Raw genomic sequence first — 10,833 nt, forward strand, 5'->3', positions numbered from 1 at the left:
TGGCAAAGGTTTGTACCAATCACTGGGAATGTTCACAGTAAAATAATCCATGTACCATAAAATGCTTTTAGGAAAGTTCTCTAAAAAAGTAGTTTTGTATCATTTAGATTCTGATCATTAGCCATTGTAAATTTTTGGCTTAATAAAAGAGACTTCTATGGAAATGACTTTAGGATTGAGGATTAGTTCTTGACATATTACTTATATCTGTGTTTATTTCTTAAAGGAAAATATAATTTTTAACACACCCCACAACAGAAATACAAGCTAGAACTTGATATTATATTTAATTCGGTTACATTTTTCCCTAGGTCCCTAAATAATGGCCTACCTTTTTTGTACCAAACTCTATTCTCTAGAAATAGGGCCATACTGAATTCTAGCCAGTGATCTGATTTATCCCAGCTTAGAAATAGTGGTATTCTCCCACAGGAGGCAGGAGGGAAAAAAACACAATAATCCCCCAAATGCACTGTTGCTATGGAAGAGAAGGGGACGCCTGCTGAGATTGAAAGTCACAAAATATTTGGGCAGTTGAGAAAATGTAGGCCCATTTTCTATTGCCAAAGCCCGAAGACTTTCTTTGCCAGGACTCCCTGGTCATTTGGCATTGCAGAGAAACGCTGGACAGGACCTTACCAGAAGATGTAAGGAAACCAGACACATTTTAATATTCATTGATCAAAGCTCTCCAATTATCCTTTCAAATTAGATGAACCAACAATAAACTGGGAACATTTTAATCATTACGAAAAATGAATTCATAATATAATAAGTAGTCAAATAATTGTTGAAAGCCAACTCTTACATTTCTTAGACATTTCACCAATAAGTTTAATTAAACTTTCCCAAAGCCTATGAATGGCGAGGGAGGGAGAGAAGTGACTCCTAAGATTTCACAGCTCCAAGGCCCTTTGTAAGATGTTATATTCCAGTCTTTCTTGGCTGTTATAGAAAAGAAATAAAGAGTTAATCTCTAGCTTTATGATTTGGAGAAAAGTATCACAAATCACATCTGATAAATAAGAAGCTGTACGGGAGACCTCGACTTGCCAAACTTTGAATATTATACATATAAACTTTGTGTTGATAATCCAAACCAATCACCCTTAAACACTATGTCAAAATTAATTAGAAATTTAAATTTATACTTGTAGATACTAAAAAAATCCCTATTCTAAAGTTTAATGACCCTAACAGCCTCCTTGCAAGATAACTTGCAAGATAAGAATATTAGCTTGTGGGAGCTTGATAAACATTTATTGAGTCCCTGTGATAGGCACTGGGGGAAATTTTTAAATGAGTATTATGTGTCTTCAAAAGGCTTATAGTCTAAGGAGAAAAATAGACAAATAATCAATTATCACATGCAGAAGAATGGCAAAAGCACTAAATAGAGGTATAATAGATTAAAAAAAAGAGAGAGAGAGAGAGCAGAAGGAGTAGGAAGAAAGAGAGGAAAAAATTAAAACAGAAAGAGAAAAGGCGTTGACATACAGAATGGAAAGTGGCAGAATGGCTCCAAAAACTGTCTCAAGTGTCACTCCGAGTATTCATGCAGTAATATATCTGCTACACTCTCTTACTACACACAATTAACAATTTCACAACAGTTTTAGGAGTATATACCTCTCACAGAAGTATGTAGGATACACATGCAGATAAATGTTTTAGAATACACTTCATTCCTGGAGTTATAAATTAGAAAAGGAACAGACAGTCTTGATGTTTATATGCCAGCAAGACAATTTCTAAGTTGAAAAGGTGATCATATATTTCAATGTTTCACAAACAATAAATATGAATGATAGCAACGTAACACAGTGTGAATAGATTTCAGAGCCCTAAGAAAAGAACTAAAATAATTCTAAAGTTCTCTCTGCTTTTGAACAGTAATAACCATAGGTCTTTTTTTAATCTAAAAGCTTAAAAAATATTCCAATGTTCTGTCTCTTAAGACTTAATACAGTAGGAAGAAATTTAAATGTGGTTGTCTTTGTTATACACATATTGTATCTATGAAGTACAATATTAATCTCATTTGTACAATAAGAAGGATGATCCACTCAAGCCTTGCTCTCTTGTGAATTCTGAATCATTGCAGTACTCTGGGGATAGTTATCATGTCTCTAAGGTTCTTACTTTGTTTCTTCAATTTTTTCCTCAAATACCTTGATACCTAAAGTATCTAAGAAATTTGAAGTCCCCATATGAAATATCTTATTATATTCTTTCCATTTATTCTCCACTCTTTCTAAAAAATATGTAGCTTAAGAAAACCAGAAGATCACCAAGTAAAATGATGCTAGTTCTATTTTATCCCTTGGAAGGAAAAGCTACTTATTACAGTATTATTCCTTTGGTAAGCAGCTAAAATATCCATTAATAGGGTTTAACCATGAGACAAAAGTTGATTTTAGAATAATGAAAATGTGTTGTCATTACATTTTTATTCCCTGGTGTGTGGGTTTGTTTTTTTAAAAAATGTGATTCATTATAACTTATTTTAGCTGTTCTGTTTTCTAATTCTGCATATTTTTGCCTATTTTTGAACAAAATAATAATACATAAATAACACCTGACAAGATTTTACAGAATTTTTTCTATTGTTATGCTTTTGTTCTACAATCATCTTAAAATACAGATGTAGTTAAATACAAAGTGAATCTAGATATGAGCTCTCTTTCATGAAAACGCATCAGTTTTCTCTCTTCTCCTGCCACACACACTGCAGATGCCAGTTAACAATGCATTAAGCAATACAGAATAGTAATTTTGAACCCAAACATCATGCCAAATACTTCTAGTGAAAAATAGTTGCTAAACGTAGCTTCGTTTCGAAAGTCACTGTTTTCATTAACAGTGTCTTCCAACAGCCTTATTTCAATAGTACTGCCATCAACCACAAAATTTAGCTGCTTCTGTTTACTCTTTGAATTATACCTATTAAATTACCCACTCAATTTATTTTCCCAGTTGTCATTACCCTGTTAAGAATATTGTTAATAAGTTAAAGGTCTCTTTATTCTTTTTTTAACTTATGTAGCTGCCTGAATTTACTTAACCAATACAATTTAGAATATAGGAGCCAATGGAAAGTAGAGTCAATTCCTGACATTGGCCTTCACTACTATCGCTATTAAAGAGGCTGATTTGTAGAAAAGAGTTGGAAGAAGAGTGTCCATGCATTATCAACAACAGCAACAAGAAAAGTCTAATGAGTCACATAACTACTTCAGATCTATGAAAAAAGGACGAAGAGTTTAATTAGAAAGTAGATGGCTAGTGCAATTAATTCAAGGATAAACTGATGTCACATAACTAGTACAATTTTACCAGATCCTATTCTTCTCACTGACATCTACAAAATGTTACCAAAGACCAATTGAAAATTAGAATTAGATTTTATAAACTGTACTATATCACCACCGTAGTCAATAATGGTTAACAAATATTCAATGTACCCTTAGCATTCTCAAGCTAATGTGCCAACTACTTGAAATACATGAAAGATCAGACATGGTTCCACCCATTATGGAATATGTATCGACTTACAAACATCACTTGGATATGATGTTTTTAATTAATCAATGACTTCATGTTCAATTATATAAACTTTTGTTGAGGTCCTACTTACACTAGGCACTAACTTAGGGATTGGGGAGAAAAAGACATATAAAACACATATTGAAGATAATATTAGATGTCAATTCACTAGTTATGACCAGGAAATATGCACAGATAAATGTTCTGGACAACAATCCAGAACTTAGAAACAGCATTTAGCAGGAGAGAGATGTGATGACACTTTCTTTAATAAGTACACTTGGAGTGTTCCATTTTATTATTCCCTGACTAATCCACAAAGAATAATTCTCATCTTGCTAAAGAAAACTACCGTGAAGCACTGTCAAACATAAAAACACATGGCTCTCAACCTAGAATGAGATTAGGAAGAAAACCTCAACGGTAAAGCTATCAGCTGAAAAATTCGTTGAGATGAATGTTTATGTGCTTGCTGTGCATTCATGGGAAGCTGAAAGCTTTTCTTAATGAGGAAGTATTCAAAGTTTTACAACACTGATGTTAACTTGCATGGGATTCCTAAAATGTTGCCACAGTTAACTGCAACAGATGCAACTTGGCCAGTTTTTTTTAACTCTGAAATGTATAAGGTTGTGAAGCAAATTCTTACCCACATGACAGATGATGGATTCTCTGACACAGATCCACGTTCGTACAGTTGAAGAAGGTCTGATCTTAGTAGACTGCAAGCCAGTCACAGCACTTCATTCTGGGGGATATAAAATAAAGGGCGTCCCTAATTAGAGTTGCCAAAAACCAAAAGTCATGTTTTCCATAGATATGAGCTAATCAACACATAAGCAGCAAGAGTGCATGTCCTTCCTAAAACTGACATCACAAAGATATGGAGTTAAGATACCTCACAAATTCGAGTCCTTCAAAAATCTGTTCTATGCATAGTTCACCATACCACATATATTCTTAGAACAATCTGTAGAAACTCTAGCATTCATTCCATTACAGTCTTAGACTATAGTCACTTTAAGAGGTTTCTAGTGAAAGAGAACATTTGTCCATAAAGAGAAATGAAAAAAAAAGTATGTTATATTTCCAGATTTCATCTAAATAAATATGTCATTCTATCTTTTGAGTGATGAACTACATAGTCATGGAATTCATTCTGCATATGCAGCAAGTCGAGCCAAAGAAAAGTAGGGGAGAGGGTAAATAAATCTGGTGCTGAGGGACAAGACTAAACGTTGGTTTTTTTTAGGTCAATTATTCTTGTTTGTTTCTAAGGACTGATCTGTGTTGCTCTGAAGAACATTGTTTGACTCTCAATATACTCCAAACACAGAGCAAGAATTATTATTATCAGGGTCTACTTAGATAGCAATATGAAATATGGAAACAAATTTAAATTAAACTTTGTTTTAAAATATTAAATTTTTAATTTAAGGGGATATATTAAAGACATTTTTCTGTGTCTTTTCCAAACACTTATTATTTGTTTTGAGTATCAAACCAATGTATTATGATTATGAATTTTACAGACCATATAAAAATTATTCTATAATGAATAAAAACCCTAATCTCTGAAACCAAATATTTTTTAAATGCATGTTTCTTAGTGTTTCTAACATAAGCACCTGGAGCCAGAAGACTGACTATAGAGGGAGAGAGTTTTTTGTTTGTTTTGTTTTTAACATCATAGCATTATTTCCCTTTGACTCCTGAAACCTAAGGTATTACCTTTTTGTGATGCTGATATTGGGAAGTAAAGAAACATTTACTTTATGGGCTCTGTGACATAAAGAAAGACATGTGCGATCTAAGGAAAGACACATACTCTATGTTACAAAACAGAATAACTGATTTGATCTTCCCCATAACTCAAACCATGTTAAAAGGTGTGCCTCATAATGGGTTTTTATTATGTTCTGTTCCATAAAGCATTTTTAATCATCATAAGGATAAACTGATATTTCGATGTTATCCATATAATTCAAAATAGAGTTTTCAAATCACAGTTGCATGCAGAAATCAACCGCAAAGCATTACAGCATTTTTAAACACTTAAAAGTGTTATGAAATTTTCTTGAACATTGGAGTATTTTATATGCATCACGGCCTTTTATAGACATTTATGCAGGATGATAAGGGTAAGTGCAGATACGCAAATCAGTGCAAATTTGTCTATATAAAGAGATGCTTCTGTTTGCATATGGATATTCATGAAAATTAGCAGAAAAAAGTCAAAACTAAATAAATATTTAATATGTCAGCACCTGTCATATAGTTTTTGTGTGTGTGTGCTTTACTACTATTGACTAGCAGTAGTACTGCTACTCTAACCAACTTCATTAAAGAATAAAAGAAAAGTAATAAGTCATTTCACACTCTGTCTGACCATTATACAATAATAGCAAGATTTCATGCAAGGGTACAACATTATGCCCATCTGCAATCACAGTCTCTTTGCAAAAATCTCAATTCACACTTCACATGCAGCTAACCTTGTTACCATCCCTTCCTAAATCCATCAGTGTTGCAGCTGCACGTCTTCACAGCCCAACATCTTAAAATTCATCACTTTGGCACCTTAGCATCACTATAGGTCAAGATAAAGAATCCAACCAAGAATAATTAAAGGGCACCCAGATGTTTAGTTTACTTATCTCGAGCCTTTCCTTTAACATATTTGAATTGCCTGTGTGTACTATTTCTTTCATATTTTTAAGATTTGTGCGATATGATTATTTTTAAGGGTATGAGACCTGGAACAATATATTTCAGACTTTTTTTTTTACAAGTATAGTTCTTTGTAGTTGAAATTTGAACAAGAGGCGTGATAATGAGTAGGTTGAAGGAAGGAAAGGTGTTATCTCATTAAGGTAATTACTAAGACATCCTCACCATTATATTGGTTTGAAAATGTGGCAATTAAAGCGCCCTACATGGGCTCCTGGAGACAAGAGAACAAGACAGTTCTCTTGGAACTTCTATGTTACGGTTAATGTGTGTCATGTAAATGAAAGGGTAGACTATTGCTATTTAATTCTTTTCCTCAACCCCCCACCCCTACCCTCAAATTTCCATATAGTTTTTTTTTTCCTTTTAACCTGAATTTAGTTCTGACAATAAGTGCCAGATTGACAGCCCTAAACAATAAAGCCTTCTTTTTACCCTCAAAATAGTTGGAGAAAAGAAAACAGTAGGGCAAGCCAGGTATGCAACATGATACCAACTTAAATCAGAAGAGATCTAACCTGCTTCCTCCCTCTTTAGTCAGGCAAGTCTCTGATGAGGAGACTGCCAAATTCATATCCAAAGTCAGTGAAACTCAAAGTACACATTAAAAAATTATAAATATTCTTAGCTTATTTCACCACAACATATGCAAGCTAACTCACACAGCTTTCAATTTACTCAGGCTGAATTTGCACTATTCACTGAAACCACTGCCTTTGGTCAGTAATTCATTTTCCCTCTTGAGCTGGTCATGTTGCTCCTTCATTGTTTCTCTAACCCAATCAAGATAAATAATAAAGTGATATGCCAAATAACATAGAATCCAGTCTCCAAAATCTTGCTTTCATGCTCATTGAAGCATTATTTATCTCAGCTTATGAAAAACAATCTAAATGTCCTGCAACGGAAAAATAGTTGACTCGATTATGACACATTTATAAGAGAGAAGATTATGTATCCGATACTTACAGTTTTCTTACAGAGAAAAACTAGTACTACATGGAAAAAGTATAAGTGATATCCCAGATGGCATATGATCACCCTATGTAAAAATTAACAGCAAAAATCTAGAATTTTATAAATTAAATATTAGCAGTGGTTTTCTTTGAGTGATAAAAGATGAATTTTTTTCTTCTCTCTTCTCTTTAGTATTTTATAAATTTTCTAGAGTGAGCATGCATTACTTTTACAACAGGAAATTTTAAAATAATTTTTACAAAAAGCCTGTTTCTTTTGTGGGAGGATTTAACTTTAAATTTAACTTCATTAAAATTGAAAGTCAAGAATCATCTGAAAATGCTGTAATACTGTTGTACTCTCTTTTCCACCCTTTCTCTATCTTAACAAGGAAAAAAAAATGATAGAGAGGCTAGGGATGAAAGGAAAAAACCACTAAGCAAATATGTTGTAGAAGCAACTGAAGCTTAGAATAAGTACTAAACTAGATGACCTTTGAGATTCCTCCCAATCCTGGGTTTGGAGCAAGATCAGTTCTGCTTAAAATCCAATTACTTATTAACGTGGATGTTGGAATAACATTTTGCCAAATTTCTGGGCAGAGCCAAGTAAGAGTCATGTTTCCCTTAGGGACCAAATCATTCACGGAGGGAAAGAAAAGCTATAAATACGTTGCCAAATAAAGGGGATCCTTCCTGAAATGCCACAGAGATACACAGCACTGCATTATAAGTAGTGTTTTGACTAGTTCTTTTTTTATCCTGTTCCAAAAAATTAATAGTAAGATTCAATAAATGTATAAGCGTAATTCAACTTTTCAGCACTGATGTCTCTCATAGGAATGCTCAGCCTATCCCCTTTGTATCCCCCCCCCCCAAAAAAAGATCCCAGATATATAAAATACAAAGTAAAAATCATGAGGTTAAAAGCAAGGCGAGAATGGAGAGCAGAAAAGATTCTGAAGACCTAGGCCGTTTTTTAAAGTCTCCAGGAAGGCCTGAGCTCTCCTCTGTTGAATTCACTCATCTGATGGTTCTCACCAGATCCCTGGCTATCATATCTATTAGCAATTCCTGAAAAGAAAGCAGTCATTATTTCTTTACTAAATTAGGTGGAAGGGTCTTAACATTTATATAAATTCTAATCAAATTCTACCCTAATAAATATCTCTGTGGGAGGACTTTAGGCAATGTGAAAATAATTGTGCCTTCTGCAGGGATAATCAGGCCACGAGACCAACAGTGGCATGCATGGAGCTACATAATGTCATCTCTTAGGCACCATCAGGGGCAAAGAGTTTTAATCTAAAATGATAACAAGAGAAGGGTGGAGGAAACGTTTAGGCTTGGTCTCTGCGACAAGAAACACCTGGGAAAACTCCATGGAGTTGAAGGAAGAGCAGGCAGAAGCAGGAGGAAGCCGGGGGTAGCCCATGCTACTTTCTTTTCTGTGCTCTGATTGGGCAAAGTCGAAGTGGGCTACCACGTGACAGGAATGGGTACTGCTATTTCCCGCTGCAAACTACTGGCTCTTGGTGATCTGCTGTGTCATAAATCTAGAAAAGTCTGTGGAGGGGATCCAAAATATGGATTGCCAGAATTTTCAGGAGCAATTCAGAAAAGAAGAAAACTAAATTGACGTTCCCCATACACACACTTATCCATTTGTGCTTTATGAAACTTTCTGAGCCAATCTATTGATGAATAGCATTGAAAGATTATGTGATAATTATGCGTTTGTTCACCCGTGAACATGTTTAATGTAATGCCACAGTTTGCTCATATAAGATTGGTAAGAAAATAGATGTCCTTTTGCAATCTTCTTAATTTAATGGAAACCGTTCCAAAGCTTCCATTAATAGAACAAGTTTGTGGAAAATGGGGCAGATAAATAATAATTTGATGTTTTTAAGTGATTGTGGCTCTGACACACCTTATTTCCAATGGGCGACTCTGTCTCAATATCTGGGCTAGAACTTCCATGCCCATAGTTCTGCAGATGCCAGTGGGGTGGAGGGGGCGCAGGGAGTAAGAGTTGGTGCAAACCAAAGTCAGGAAATCAGCTCTTCCCATGGTATTTATCAAACATTTGCATCCTTCAGAAATTATGCCAATTTTCTCAAATGAGAGACCTTAGGAAAATAAAAAAGCTTCAAATTAAGTCATTAGAAAATAATTTGATAGCAATTCACTCAACCAGAAACTTGTCTAGTAAGAAAGAGACCTACTGTAATCTCTTCACTTGGAAGATCCCCACATCTGGAAACTATACCAAGCAGCTTAGCTTCTCAGCAGTAGGAAGTCGGTAGCTCCAAATTCTTCCTTTTCCTAACACTCAATCAGCCAATCGGTTTTAGAATGCAGACTATTTTTTCACAATGGGCACTATAATTTTGTAGCATAGGAGTAGGGAAACAATGCACCACTAATGCCCATTCCTCTCTCATAAGGTAGCATTATAAATACCTATTGGTCTATAGAAAACTTTCCCTCCCATTTCACCTAAAGATGCACACCCTGGAACACCTCCTCCTTCAGTCCCAAGAGGCTATCGCAGGGCTCCGCAATGGTGCCTGAACTTAAAAATGTGGGTAATCTATGCCACTATGAGTCTAGCTCAGCTCCTAAATTCCACTTAGCATTTCCATCCCTCCAGCTACAACGGGAAAGCAGAAGAGGATAGCCAGAGGGGAAGGGGAGGAGTATAATCAACAAAGAGGAGTTGGCTTCCAAGAGAGCTGAGGGGAAATCTGAAGGAGGCAGTTATTTGCAGCCATTAGGCTTTTGGAGGAGGGGGGAAGGGAGGGTATGAAGTGGGATACAAATATAAGCTCCTACCTGGGCAAAGATTATTTTATTATCTTCATAGGAAAAGGAGAAGGCTTTGTATTCCCTCCCGAGCCCACAGAGATGTGAAAAAAAGGGCCTTGCTCTACAGAACCAGCCCAATCACGGTTCGTGAAAGCATTTGGTTTCCTGTCCCTGTCCTGATGCATGCATCCTCCCTGAAATACAGTCTGTAAACGGGCGCAGGAATTTGTGGCCGCTGGGCGATCTCCTGGGCAGGAGAAGCGCGGAGGCCGGCCTGGGGTGCGCACCGCGGGAGACCCGGCGCGGTGCTGGAGAGCTGCAGCCGGGCTTGGAGACGCGGCGCAAACCGCTGGCTGCAGTGTGTGTGCAAATCATTAGGAGTGGAAGAGAGGACCGCTACACGGAGGTCTTCTTCACTAAAGAATCAAGTCGGGCGGCGGGTGATAGGAGTGGGTGGGGGCGGGAACGCATCAGCTCCACAAAGTGACAAAGCCCTTTCATCGTAAATCAAGTTCAGTCTCGCGCTCACGAAGGTCCTCGTCTCTCAGTGGAGTTCCCGCGGGGACCACCCGCCATTCTGGACCAGATAGTAGCGGGAGCTGGGAGAGTCCCAAACCAGCGGGGAGGGGACATCGGGTGGGAGCAGCGGTGGAGATCTGGGCCTCGGTTCAACCTGACCTGCGGGTCGGCCGCCTCGGGAGCGCTTCTTCTGGGCTTCCATCCGCCAAGGCGGCGTTTAGCTGAGCACACGCGGGGTTGCGCGAACGAGGAAGTAAAAAGTGCCATTTAG

Source organism: Pteropus alecto, unplaced genomic scaffold, assembly GCF_000325575.1.
Source record: "Pteropus alecto unplaced genomic scaffold, ASM32557v1 scaffold25, whole genome shotgun sequence".
Lineage (NCBI taxonomy): Eukaryota > Metazoa > Chordata > Mammalia > Chiroptera > Pteropodidae > Pteropus > Pteropus alecto.